The sequence below is a fragment of the Triturus cristatus genome, chromosome 3_2, assembly GCF_964204655.1.
Source record: "Triturus cristatus chromosome 3_2, aTriCri1.1, whole genome shotgun sequence".
NCBI classification, from domain to species: Eukaryota; Metazoa; Chordata; class Amphibia; order Caudata; family Salamandridae; genus Triturus; species Triturus cristatus.
Window position 1 is genome coordinate 997,823,435 of NC_140584.1, and position 14,255 is coordinate 997,837,689.

General features: G+C 55.8%; 1 protein-coding gene across 1 annotated transcript in view; it reads left to right on the forward strand.

The window, feature by feature from the left end:
• Positions 1-14,255, forward strand: part of TMEM120A (transmembrane protein 120A) — a 148,324-nt gene that overhangs the window by 50,061 nt on the left and 84,008 nt on the right. The gene's annotated exons all lie outside the window — the stretch shown is intronic.

The following is a 14,255-nucleotide window of genomic DNA, read 5'->3' on the forward strand; positions in this document are numbered from 1 at the left end:
AACCATTCTGGTTTTAACCAACCCCAGATTGCTTCGTAGGTCTTGTAGATTTGATTTAACCTTTCTAAATGCAGGAGGAACATCGGAGCTCGCGAGTTTCGGATGTCTATGCCTGAGTAGCTCATCAACTTAATGTGTTTGCTTTGCATTCTGGGACTTGTAGTTCTTTCTTTGCTGTTGTAAAATGAGGACCAAGTCCAAGAATGAAGCAATAACCTAGACTGGTGCTCAGGCATTTGCTCAGGAAACTTAAGAGCGCTGGAAAATCTCAACATGCAAAGCACTGCGGCAATATACAACTTGATGTGTTGCTGTTATCTTAAAATGACAGCCGCTCTAAAAAAACATTTTTCCCTTTTAAAGCGTCTCTGTATATATTACACAATGTATACTTTATAATACATAACTTTTGTGCTGCGCAAATACTTTGGTGAATACACTGACAGGTCTTGGATCAGAGCTGGACCCTGTGGAGGAGTGGAAGGGGATTTGGAAAGAAGATGGAGGCACTGCTCGGGGGAGTCTGCAGCAGCGGCTACATGCTTTTGACAGGATTGTTTAGATTAAGACGGGCTGGACCGGTACACTGCGGTCGCTGGCTCATAGCATAGTGGTCTGATGTAAGCTAAAACAAAGCTGTCTACATATTGTGGAACATTACTGATGTGTGGCTAAAGATAGTCCCGATGGCATGGAATGTGCACTCACGGACTTGCAGGACGTCCTCCGCAGGTGGATGCTGTGGAGTTCGGGGGGGGTAGGCCGCACGCAGACAAGCGCACAATGACTGGGACACAGACACTGGCATAAGGGTTGGGCCAAAGACCACGAGCGGTCTTGCGCCCGTTTATTTATCCCTTCGGGCGTGCCCGCCCTCCGGGTGCGTGGATGCGTGTGTTGCGTGTCCGCACGGACCGGATGGCTCCGTTACCACATCCCTCCAATCTTTCAGACAGAGAGCCCCCCTCTGCTATGGAACTGTTCGGCTCTCTTGCGCACACCACGCAAAGTCTCTCAGTCTCTGGCTCGGGGCCGGATTCGGCCGGAGGCCATACTTCTGGCTCCGGGGAACTTCACCTCGTCCGGTCCCGCAGGCTCCTCCCACAGGGGATGCCCCTGCATTCTCTGGGAACCCGTTCGCCCCGTCGCTTCGCACCTCGGCGCCAGGTTGTTGGGGCGCTTCCCGCTGCGGGCTCCTCTGTCCTCCGGGGGAGCTACAGCCTTCTCCTACTTCCCAGTCCTCCTCCGGCGGGTCTGCCTCTCGAGGGGCCGTGGGGACTTGCTTGAACCAGGATGCGTTTCTGGTAACCACTCGTGCTCCATGCCGGACCGACACCATGGTGCCCTGCACCTTGACTACCTCCCACACCTCCGGCTCAAACGGGGTGCGATACTTCCAGTTCGGATAGCGATCCTTCATGATGACCTGGTCTCCCACCTGGAGATTCCTCACCCTGGCTCTCCGCGCCCGACTGGCGTTTTCGTTGGAATTCCGCCTCCTAGTCTGAGCTGCATCTTGGTCCAACGGCAGAGGCCGCCACGACTGACTCGCCGGGATGTTCTCCCTTGGGGCCTTTCGGAACAGGAGGTGGGCAGGTGCGCACCGAGTGGTGCAGTGGGGTGTCCGTCGATACGCACTGAGGAATTGTGAAAGGCACTGTTCCGCATCTTCTCCTTGGTCTACTCCGATCTTCAGCGCCCGATTCATCGTGCGCATGAACCGTTCCACCTCTCCGTTCGCCTGGGGCCACTGCGGGGTAATCTTGCGGTGTCGGACTCCTCGAGCTGCCAGGTATTCGTGGAACTGCCTGCCCTGAAAGGGCGGCCCGTTGTCAGATCGAACTTCCTCAGGCAGACCCATCATGGCGAACGTGCGGTCCAGCGCTGCTTTCACCTGGCTAAACGCTGTGGAGGGCACCACCTCCACCACCGGGAACTTGGAGTGCGAGTCCATTAGCACCAATGTGTGTCGCCCATCTGGGAAGGATCCGAAGTCTACGCACAGCTTGGACCAAGGTTCTTGGCAAGGGTCTTCTGTGATCACCGGATGCGGCGCCGGCTCACCCCCAGTGATGTTACACGAGTGGCAGTTGCGGACAACCTCCTCTACCATGGCATCCATCCCTGGAAACCACACCTTGCTCCGCAGCCTGGCCTTGGTCTTGGAGACGCCTTGATGCCCTTGGTGAGCTAGGCGAACCACCTCTCCTTGGAGACTGCTCGGGACCACGAGCGAGGTTCCCCTCATGACTACTCCTTGTGGCCCTTCGCTGAGCTCACTCTGCACTTTCCACACCTGCTGCCGGAATGTCCTTTATTCTTCTGTGAGGGCCTGCACCCCGTCTAGGAAATTCCGCCAGTTCCGGTTCATCAGCGTCTGCTTGACTTTGATGAGGCATTCGTCCCTCTCCGTGGCTCTACCAACGTCCTCCAGCGTGAGTGCCACCGGGCATGCCGCTAGTGACACCATCCGGACAAACTCTTCAGTGCAGTCCTCCTCAGACGGGTCTGGACCCGACCGGGATGGGCCCGGGTGCCTCGACATGAAATCAGCAGGGTTGTTGGCCCCAGGGCGGAATACTACTTCGAACCTGTACGCTTGCAGCTGGACCGCCCATCTCTCAATCCTCGGCGGGCCCAGTCGTGCGGTGCCAGCGAAGAGCGGGACGAGAGGCTTGTGGTCGGTGACCACCCGGAAGTCGTGGCCATACAAATAAAGGTGGAAATGCTGGCAGGCCCACTTGATGGCCAGCGCCTCTCGTTCTATCTGCGCATACCGCATTTCTGTGGCGGTCAGGGCTCTGCTGGCATACGCGGTGGGGACCCATTCTCGCGCTTCCGTCTCCTGCATCAGGACTGCACCCAGCCCTACGGGGCTGGCATCCACCACCACCTCCGTTCGTCGATGCGGTCTGAAATACGACATGACCTTGTTGTCAATGAGCGCGTCCTTGACCGCCTGGAACGCGAGATCCTCCTTCGCTGCCCAGGTCCAGGGTTGGCCACTTTTGGTGAGGAGGCGGAGTGGTTCCGACAGGGATGCGAGATTGGGGATAAACCGCCCGCAATAAGTCGCCATCCCCAGAAAGCTCCTGACCTCGGTGGCAGATGTGGGCCTCGGGGCTGCTCGGATCGCCTCAGCCTTCTTTGGATCGACTCTCAGCCCTTCCCTCGAGAAGACGTAGCCGAAGAACTCGACTGACTCCTGGTAGAAAGAGCACTTGGATTCGTGCAGGGTTAGGCCATTGTCTGCCAGCCGCTGCAGTGTGTCTCGCAGGTGCCTGTGGTGTTCTTCCAGAGTTTTTGAGAACACGAGGATATCGTCACTCAAGTTTATCACCCCTTGGAGACCAGAGAGGGTTTCACGTATGGCATTCTGGAACACCTCCGCGGCTGACGAGACCCCGAAACTCAGCCTTTTATACCGACGTAAGCCAACGTGAGGGGAAAACGTGGTGATATTGCGACTGTCTGGGTGAAGCTCTAGCTCAGGGGTACTCATAGTACGGCCCGCGGGCCGTCAGCGGCCCGGCAAGCCTTCCTTGGCGGCCCGCTGGGGCTCTCAGTTGTGCATACTTAATTCCGAGAGGTAATCAAATTGATTTCCGAGGCCCGCGTTTCAAGAGACTGCACGAGCGCAGACGTTCAAGTGGTGGCGCTAACAGAATTATGTGACTGGGAGGGAAAGTGCGAGCACTTTGGAGCAGCTGTCGAAAATCACATGGTGCTTCGAGTTACCACCCGGGATAGCCTTCCTTCGTGCCATGAGGCCTCCTCGAAGGCAAGCAATCTTGCCTCTTGGCTGACCGTGGCATGCATGGAAACCCCTCGAAGCTGTCAGAAATGGACTCGCCCAAAGGCCTCTTCGCAATAAACCACCTTCCCTAAATGTATTCAGGTCATATCTACTATCGGTGTGCTGCTACTTGTTTTTTGTGGCATCAAAAGCAAAACGCGTGCAGATTCCATCAAAAATCTACCCCAGTTTCTTTATTTGCCCCTTAAAAATACACAGTGCAAATTTTGCAGATAAACCCTGATAAATGCACAAAGCAGGTTTTCTATAATTCTCCCAGGACTTGATGATCATCATTGACTCGACCTGACGGTATTGAAGTGCTTTACATGAGCACCAGCTGCATTACAGATTAACACTTGCATTTTGTTAGGCACGGGGAGATTAGGTGATTTGCCCAGAATCACAGGATGCCGAGCGTCCCTGCCGTGTAAAATTACAGTTTCACGACGTTTTTCACCCAGCATACAGTTAACAGACATGCCAACACTCCCGATTCAGGCGGGAGACTAGCAATGAAACCGATTCCTGCAAGCAAAAACCCGATTCCTCGGGGTTTCAGCAGACAGGGCTCGGTATTGTGTAACGTGCTAATTCTTCCAGCAATAGTCAGAATGGCGATGCAGGAGGTCTAGAAGAGGTGAAATACCAACAAAGCCTCATTAACAAGCAATGGTCTGTGAAGTACTGGGAGGAGGGGGGGGGGGCGGCTATGTGTGTGCCCAAAGCTGTTTCAGCCCGGGCTGACGAGGGAGGAGGGGGAGGGAGGAGGGGGGGGGGGTGTATGCACTGGCCACAACCTGCCAGGCCAGTTCAAACTCTTGCATCCCCCTCTTTCTCTGCCTGCGATTGCGCTCCATGCTTCTGAAAGGTGATTAAAAAAACACGTGAATTTGCTTTCAAATGTCCGATCCTGCAGCAGCACACTTCCAAAGTCCATACATGACAGAAACCCGATTGAAGGCCCCATTCTCCTGAATTTTTTTGATTTTTTTTTATTTTATTTTTTTTAACTCTCCCACTTTGCTTTTCTGAAATGTTGGCATGTATGAGTTAATATCAAATTCTTATGACATTAAACACTGTACTTTTGTTGTATTTATTGAAAAACAGCTTTTTTCAAATGTACCAACCAAATGTTTAACAGGTTCTCACTGTGAGGAACATATTAAGTCAACGGCGCGTTAATATGTGGAAAATATACCTGAGATTTGTAATTGGTGGAACAACTTTTCGTTTTCACTTCACATTTGCGTGCTTTTGATGTCCCAGGCTGCTCACACCAGCAGAGGAGACTTCTGCAAACACACTTAGCACATGAAAGGGTGTTTGGTGCAGTCACACTGCCCAGTGCCAGGGGGGGGCAGGGCCGCTAGAAGCACCTTTTGTTTCCCTGGTAATCAGATTGTCAGTCTGTTGTTGTGACAACTGCTTTACATTCTCGGCTCTAATCTTTGCTGAGTGGCTCAGACAGGGGGCAGGTGAAGTCTCAATGACCAAAACTACTGACTGCAGGGCAATGTCAGCATGGCTGGGGAAAGTCAGTAGGATTTCTTATAGCGTTTCCTGTCCCACTTTTGCACAGATAGAGACAGAGAGGCAGGGACAGATAGAGGCAGAGACAGATAGAGGCAGGGACAGATAGAGACAGGGACAGATAGAGGCAGGGACAGACAGATAGAGACAGATAGAGACACAGATAGAGGCAGGGACAGACAGATAGAGGCAGGGACAGACAGATAGAGGCAGGGACAGACGGATAGAGGCAGGGACAGAGGCAGGGACAGACAGACAGAGGCAGGGACAGACAGAGGCAGGGACAGACAGAGGCAGGGACAGACAGGGAGAGTGAGAGAGAGAACACGAGAGAGAGAGAACACGAGAGAGAGAGAGAGCGAGAGAGAGAGAGAGAGAGAGAGAGAGAGAGAGAGAGAGAGAGAGATGTGCATGCCGGGTCTGGTGGCTCAGTGGACGAAGGCATCCGCTGCAGGGGCCTGTGTTCAAGCTCATGGTCACAGTTTTTTTTTCTAGCCCCGCCCCCTCCCCCACTGGCCCCGCCCCCTCCCCCACTGACCCCGCCCCCACCGGTGCGGCCCTCGGCCACAAACCACACTCTAAATTTGGCCCCCGAGAGAAAGTTTGTGAGTACCCCTGCTCTAGCTGATGGTATCCGGCATTGAGGTCTAGTTTCGTGAACCACTGGGCGCCGTTGAGGTCGGCCACAATGTCGTCCATGGTGGGCGTGAGGTGTCTTTCTCGCTTTACGGCTTTGTTCGGGAGGCGCATATCGACACACAAGCGGATGGCCCCTGGCTGTTTGGGTTTGGGGGCCACAACAAGGGGGGACACCAACGGGGTGGGGCCCGACACATTTTCAATCACCCCCAGGTCCTCCAATTTCCGCAACTCTTCCTCCACTTGTGGTCGCAGGTGGAATGGTATCCTCCGATGCCGGAGCGCCGTGGGCCGGACCGTGGGGGTCCACGTGCAGCTTGAACTGCTTCCCGCGCAGGCATCCGAGCCCGCGGAACAGCATGGGGAAGTCCTTCAGCATGTCCCTGGCATGTAGGTCGTGCACCTGGTTCGCGAAGAACACCAGCGCCAGGTCTTCGGCAGTGTGGCAGCTGAGCAGGGTGCCCCGTTTTCCTTCAGCCACGTGGAACGTTGTGGCCAATTTCCTCCCGTCGCTGACGACTTCAACTTCAATCACTCCTCGCAGGGACAGCGGCTTGTCGCTATCATACGTGAATATTTGGGCCTTGGAGGGTCGCAGGGGTGGTCGCGGTGATAGCCTCTCGTATTGACTGCTGTCCATCACGTTCACTGATGCCCCGGTATCGATGAGGGTGCTCACCGGAGACCCGGCCACCATGATGTCGCACATGGGCGGCGGCCTGCGCCTCGTGCCTTCTCTGCCGACAAACGAGACGAAGAACACCTCGTCGTCCTCCGCCCCTCCATCGAACTCAGGCTGAGTGTTGTCACCCTGTGCGGGGGAATCTTCCAGCGTCATTTGACGCACGCTCGCCGTTGCACCTCGTGTGCCCCCCATATTACTTCGCCCTCTTCCGCTTCGACAGACCTTGGCAAAGTGATTTTCCCGTCCACACTTCAAGCAGGTCTGGCCTCTCGCTAGGCACCTTCCCCCTGGTGGGTGATTCAGGCCGCAGTTGCCACAGGTATTCTTCTGGGGAGCCCTCGTGGCTCCACGTGACTGAGCGGGTCGTCTCTGGAGTGCATCCACCCTTTCCTCCTTGATCGCAGGCGCTTTCTGGGCCGCTGCCGGCCGGTTGAGGGCCGCTTCCATCGCGTCCGCACGCGCATTGGAGAGCTCGTGTGATCGGCCTAGAATCAAGATCTCGTCGAGGGTGATGCCCGGCTGCCGTAGGATGAGACGCCGCAGTGGGACCGACCGGCATCCCTGAATGAGCTGCGCCCTGATTTCTGCTCTCTGGTCCGGTAGCGTGCACGATAGCGAGAGCTTGCGGAGGTGGGCATAGAAGTTGACGATGGTCTCAGTTTCTTCTTGTCGCGCCTGACGGAGCTTGAACCATTCGAAGTCGGGGTTTGTCTGTGGATCGAAGTGACGATTGAGGGCCCTTACGGCGCCTGCGTAGTCATTGGCGTTCCCTCGGTCTGGCAGGGTCTCGAAGAGGTCATACAGCTCTTCGCCTCCGTAGCACATGAGGAGCGATCTCTTGACGGTTTCATCCGTTTCCCGCACCCCCACAAAGTAGTGTTCCAGCCGTCCAATCCATGAGCGCCATCGCACCGCCGCCGTGGAGGGGTCCGAAAGCTCGCTAAATGAAGGGAGCGGGGCTGCTGTGCCATGCCCTGGCGGGGCGGGCGCTGGCGGCGCGGCCCGTTGTGGTGGCGGGTGCTGCGTGCCTCCTCCGCTGGTGCTGGGAGTGGTCATGTCTGCTGCGCTCCTCTGTCAAGACACGCGCTTCTGGCGTCGTCTCCGCAGGCCTGCTTCCTGTTTCAGCGTTCTGGGTCTCTGGGCGAGACCACTGCAGATTCCCTCCCTTGCGTGGGACAACTGCCTCCAACTGGCTGGCGCTGCGCGCGGGCGAGACCACTGGCAGCTCCCCTCGTCTTGCTCGTGGGCTGAGCCTTCCTGACAGGCGCCGGTGATGTCACCCCTGAATTTCCCCTCCTCTGCGCATGCATCAAGGGGCAGGGGCCTGGCCAGGCAGACAGCGATGGGGCACTCCCACCCCACCTGGACCCAGCGCGGGCTCGCGAGGGCCGATTCTCCCCTCCGGAGCGAGCTTACCGGCTGTGGGCGGGGCCACGGCCCTCCTCCCGGGTTCCCGGAGCGTCTCCTTCGCCTGGCCGATCTGCGCGAGGACGCGCGCGTTGTCCGCTACTCCGTGCTGCTGTCACGGACTCCGGGGCTGCCTCGACATATGACACCACCTCAGGGTAGGCGCAAGGGAGCAGCAAGGCGCGGGTTAACACCGCCTCGTCGCCAATGTGGAGTTCGGGGGGGGGGTAGGCCGCACGCAGACAAGCGCACAATGACTGGGACACAGACACTGGCATAAGGGTAGGGCCAAAGACCACGAGCGGTCTTGCGCCCGTTTATTTATCCCTTCGGGCGTGCCCGCCCTCCGGGTGCGTGGATGCGTGTGCTGCGTGCCCGCACGGGCCGGATGGCTCCGTTACCACAGATGCCTCGGCCGAAGGGGTCAGTCAGTCCCCAGCAGCGGGTGCTTCGGTGGCGAGCAGTGTGGGCCCTATCCTGGGATGAAATAACATGTATGGCTCCTACATCCTTTATCCCCCTCACCTGCAAGATAACAAGTTGTTTGTTGACTGTTCTGGTTTAAATAAAACTCTATTCAACAACACCGGACACAAAGGGCTGTTGCTAATCGAACTGGCTCTCTCCCACGTCTCCAAGGGGAGCGGTGCCCTGATTGGAGGGAACGGAGGGGAGCCTGGGCAGCCCCTGGAGAGAGGGCGCAGCCTGCCTGAGAGGCCAGGCAGATAAACTTTCATTTGAGTCTACTTCTAAACAAAGAGGAGGAAGAGAGAGGAGAGATGGAAAGGAGAGCTGGGTATGGTAACGCCCTGATCTGCCGTGCTGAGAGGGTAGACTGCCGCCTGCCTGTTGCACACGCAACTCTGCAGCATGTAAGTAACCCAATAAGCTGTATCACAAGGAGGGACGCCTCGGATCTGCATTTTGCACAGAGATCTCTGTGGCCGGTACAGGAACTCCTAACCTGTCAAATTTGGGGTTCAGCCTATGATATGCATATTGCACACAGATCTTTGTAGTAGCTACAATAACCCCTAAACTGTCTCATAGGGATTGAAGTCTGAGAGCCGCATCTTGCATACAGATCTCTGCAGCAGGTATAGTAACCTTGTAAGCTGTCTTATGAAGTGTGAAGCTTATCGCATCAATGTTATAACAGATCATTGTAGCGGGTGCAGTAACCCCTTTGAGTTGTCTCATACACACAGACCTGTGCAGCAGGTTCAGTAACAGTAGCCAAAAATGGTGTATCTTGCCCCTGGAAATGCAGGAGTGATCTTTTAGCTGAGCTGCCCAAGGTCAGGGGCCGTACTTGGCAACTGCCTCCATTCGCTAGAGCTTGCTTCCTTCCCAGATATCTGGAAAAAACAGTTGTTTTCCCCCTCTTAAAGAAGCCAGGTCTCGAAATTTACGATCCAGCCAACTATAGACCAATCTCCCAACTACCATACTTGTCTAAGGTTTTAGAAAAATTGGTTAACAAACAACTTACGGCCTTTATTGAATCCAATAATCTACTGGATCCTTCACAAACTGGGTTTAGGGCTAACAACAGCACTGAGGCTACCCTGCTAGCTGTGTCAGATAATTAGGTCTCTAGTTGACCAGGGCAAAGCTGTAGCACTGATCCTTTTGGACCTTACTGCGGCTTTCGACACTGTATCCCACAGCAAATTACTGCAAATTCTGCCCGAAAAATAACTTTGTTCAAAAGCTCTAGCATGGTTTGCGTCTTTCCTTAAAAACCGAACCAAGATAATTCAAATGGGTCCTTACTCCTCCACTGCTAAAAGAATTGATTATGGAGTGCCCCAGGGAGCTACTCTGAGTCCTACTCTTTTCAATATATATGTTTCTTCCTTCACAGATATCTGCAGGAAATGGGGCTTTGACATATGCTCCTATGCTGATGACACACAATTGATAATTCCCCTGTTTGACAGGCTGACAAAAGTAGATACTAAAGATAATCTCATCAACTGTCTTACAGAAATTGCAAGTTGGATGTCTGGACATTGTTTAAAACTTAATGCCGGAAAATCAGAGATCTTACTTTTCGGAGGAGCTCAAGCAATTTGGGATAATAGTTGGTGGCCCCAGGCATTGGGGACCGCTCCTGAACCGAGACAGGCTGCCATGAACTTGGGCTTCATCTTTGATGATGCCCTATCCATGCAGAATCAAGTACGACTACTATGCGGGAAAAGTTTCGCCACATTAAAACTTTTTAGAAGACTTTTTCCATGGATCCCTTTAAACTGTAGGAAACCGGTGACACAAGCACTTCTTGTGAGTAGGCTAGACTATAGCAGTGCATTGTATGTTAGCATGGCTGATTATCTTTTTACCAGACTACAAGTGGTCCAAAACGCCGCTGCCAAACTGATATGCAACAAGAGTAGATACAGCTCAGCCTCCTTCTGTATGAAGGAATTACACTGGCTAGCTGTACGCCAAAGAGCCAACTTTAAGCTCATGTGCTATGCACATAGAACGCTATATAAAACAGGTCCACAAATCCTACATGGTAAATAAAAAAAATTCATGTACCTTTGTGCAATCTGAGATCTCGCCATCAGGCACTGGCATCAGTCAAGCGTACGACTAAAGCCAGGATGGGTGACCGATCTTTCTCAAAATCAGCAGCGGTCATCTGGAACAAACTCCCTCCGGAACTACGTCTGACTGAAGATTACCTAATCAATCAATCAATCAATCATTGGCATGTGTATAGCGCGCTACTCACCCGGAGGGTCTCAAGGCGCTGGGGGGGGGGGGACGTCACTGCTCGAACAGCCAGGTCTTGAGTTGCTTCCTGAATGCGAGATGGTCCTGGGTTGTCCGGAGGTGAATGGGGAGGGAGTTCCAAGTCTTTGCTGCCAGGTAGGAGAAGGATCTTCCTCCGGCGGTGGCTCTTGGGATGCGAGGTACGGCGGCGAGGGCGAGGCTGGCGGAGCAGAGCTGGCGGGTGTGTTTGTGGAAGGTCAGGCGGTTGTTGAGGAGCTTGGGGCCCAGGTCGTGGAGGGCCTTGTGTGCGTGGGTGAGGAGTCTGAACGTGATCCTCTTGTTGACGGGGAGCCAGTGCAGGTCTCTCAGGTGTCCGGTGATGTGGCTGTGTCGGGGGATGTCCATGACGAGTCGTGCTGAGGCGTTCTGGATTCGTTGGAGTTTCATCTGGAGTTTGGCGGTGGTGCCGGCGTAGAGGGCGTTCCCGTAGTCCAGCCGGCTGGTGACGAGGGCCTGGGTGACCGTCTTCCTGGTCTCGGTGGGGATCCACCGGAAGATCTTTCGAAGCATGCGCAGGGCGTTGAAGCATGAAGACGCGACAGCGTTGATTTGTCTGGTCATCGAGAGGGAGGAGTCCAGGATGAAGCCCAGGTTGCGTGCGTGGTCTGTTGGCTTGGGGGTGGCGCCCAGGGCAGGGGGCCACCAGGAGTCGTCCCAGGTGGAGGGTGATGATCCCAGGATGAGGACCTCCGTTTTGTCTGAGTTCAGTTTCAAGCGGCTGTTCTTCATCCATTCGGCGACGTCTTTCATCCCTTCGTGTAGGCTGGCTCTGTCCGGGTCGTTGGTGAGGGAGAGGATCAGCTGGGTGTCGTCGGCGTAGGTGATGATCTTGAGGTTGTGTTGGCGTGCGATGGCTGCGAGGGGGCTCATGTAGACGTTGTAGAGGGTGGGGCTGGGCGATGACCCCTGAGGAACGCCGCAGATGACTTCGGTGGACGCTGACCGGAACGGGGGGAGGCAGACTCTCTGGGTTCTTCCGGCGAGGAACGAGATGATCCACTCCAGGGCCTTCTCCTGGATTCCGGTGTTGTTCAGGCATTGTACCAGGGTGCGGTGGCAGACGGTGTCGAACGCCGCGGAGAGGTCCAGGAGGATGAGGGCCGCTGTTTCTCCGTTGTCCAGTAGGGATCTGATGTCGTCTGTGGCTGCGATGAGGGCGGTCTCCGTGCTGTGGTTGGCTCGGAAGCCGGACTGCGAGTGGTCGAGGGATCCGTTTGTCTCGAGGAAGGCGGCAAGCTGTCTGTTGACTGTCTTCTCGATGACTTTGGCAGGAAACGGGAGGAGCGAGATGGGGCGGAAGTTCTTGCGGTCGGTGGGGTCTGCTGATGGTTTCTTCAGTAGGGCGGTGATCTCGGTGTGTTTCCAGCATTCTGGGAAGGTGGCGGTGTTGAAGGAGGCGTTGATGATGTCGCGGAGGTGAGGTGCGATGATGCGGTCGGCCTTGTTGAAGATGTGGTGTGGACAGGGGTCCGTGGGGGATCCGGAGTGGATAGTGTTCATCGTGCGGGTTGTGTCTTCGATGCTGACCGGGATCCAGGTGCGGAGGGTGGCGGTGGAGGGCATCGGTGCGGTGGTGGGGTTCGTGGTTGGTGGGCCGAAGCTGCTGTGTATGTTGGCGATCTTGTCATGGAAGAAGGCGGCGAGTGAGTCGCAGAGGTCTTGCGAGGGAGTGATGTCATTGTTTCCGGCGTCGGGGTTGGAGAGCTCTGTGACGATGTTGAAGAGTTCCTTGCTGTTGTGGGTGTTGTTGTCCAAGCGTTCCTTGAAGGCTGTCTTCTTCGTGGCACGGATCAGTTGGTGGTGTTTGTGGGTGGCATGTTTGAGGGCCGACATGTTGTCTGTGGTCTGGTTGGAGCGCCAGGTGTTCTCCAGGGAGCGGCAGTTTTTCTTGGAGGTGTTGAGTTCGTCGGTGAACCAGGAGGCTTTCTTGCTGCCTTGTCTGCTGGGAGGGTTCTTGAGTGGTGCGAGGACGGCTACGCAGTGTGTGATCCACTGTGTGAGTTTATTGGCGGCTTCGTTGGGGTCCGTTGAGCTGGCGGGGGGGTTCTGGTTGAGGGCAGCGGTGAGCTGGTCGTCCGTGATTTTGTTCCAGCTCCTGCGAGGGGCCTGTTGTGGGTGGTGGCGGGTCGTTGTCTTTCTGAAGCTGAAGTGGACGCAGCTGTGGTCAGTCCATTGGAGTTTGGTGGAGTGGCTAAAGGCGAGGTACTTGCTAGAAGAGAAGACTGGGTCAAGCGTGTGGCCGGCGTAGTGGGTGGGGGTGGTTACCAGTTGCTTGAGTCCGAGGTTGGCAAGGTTGTCCAGCATTGCGGTGGTGTTGCGATCTTTGTTGTTCTCCAGGTGGAAGTTGAGGTCTCCCAGGAGGATGTAGTCGGTGGAGTTGATGGCGTGCGGGCTGACGAGGTCAGTGATGTCTTCGCTGAATTGTGTGCGTGGTCCGGGTGGTCTGTAGACAAGGGTGCCTTAGCGTGGTCTTGGGGTCGATGTGTACCTGGAAGTGGAGGTGTTCGGCGGAGGTGAAGGTGTCATCGGAGTTGGTCGTGATGCGGATGGTGTTCTTGTGGACGATGGCTATGCCTCCTCCCGTCTGCTTGACGCGGTCCCTCCTGGTGATCTTGTAGCCGTCCGGGATGGTGATGGCTACGTCGGGCGCTGAGGAGGCGTTCATCCAGGTTTCCGAGAGGAAGGCGATGTCTGGTGAAGTCGTGTCGAGGAGGTTCCAGAGTTCGACGGCATGTCTGTGGATGGAGCGGGTGTTGAGCAGGATGCACATCAGATGATTGTTGCTGGGGCTCGGTTTGGCTGGTGCGATGCCTGTACGGAGGCCGGTGAAGCGGCAGGCTAGGCAGGTGAAGGGTCTGTGAGTGCGTCTCGGGGTGGCTCGGTAGCAGGCAGTGTTTCGTTCGGCGTTGAGTGCGAGGAGGGTTGGGACGTCGTAAGTGTAGCGGGTGTGCTGGCGACGGCGAGGACCAGGGGGTCTGGCACTGGGCGCGGACGGGCGCAGACGGGCTTACCTTTGGCGCACCTTCGGCGCACATACGGCGCTCCCGCTGCGCGCGTCCACTCTGCGGTCGCTCAGGGGGCGTCATAAGAAGGGCTGGGAGGAAGGAGCAGCTGGGTGGCGGGAGCGGGGCGGCCAATGGGAGAGCAGGGGGGCGGGGCCGCAGGGGGGCAGGGCCGCAGGGAGGCAGCGGCGGGAAACAACAGCAGCGCTAGAAGGGCAAAAAAGGCGGCAAATCCAAGGCAGGCTGAGCGGCAGGAGAGGATGGGCGACCAGGCCTAGGGGAGGCTGAGAGGTCTGATGTTTAGAAAAAAACTAAAAACGCATCTCTTCCCCAGTTACTAAGCTGATAATTGGAATCTTATTTCTGCTTGCACTCCGCTATGTTTCAGCGCCGTGATGTCCCT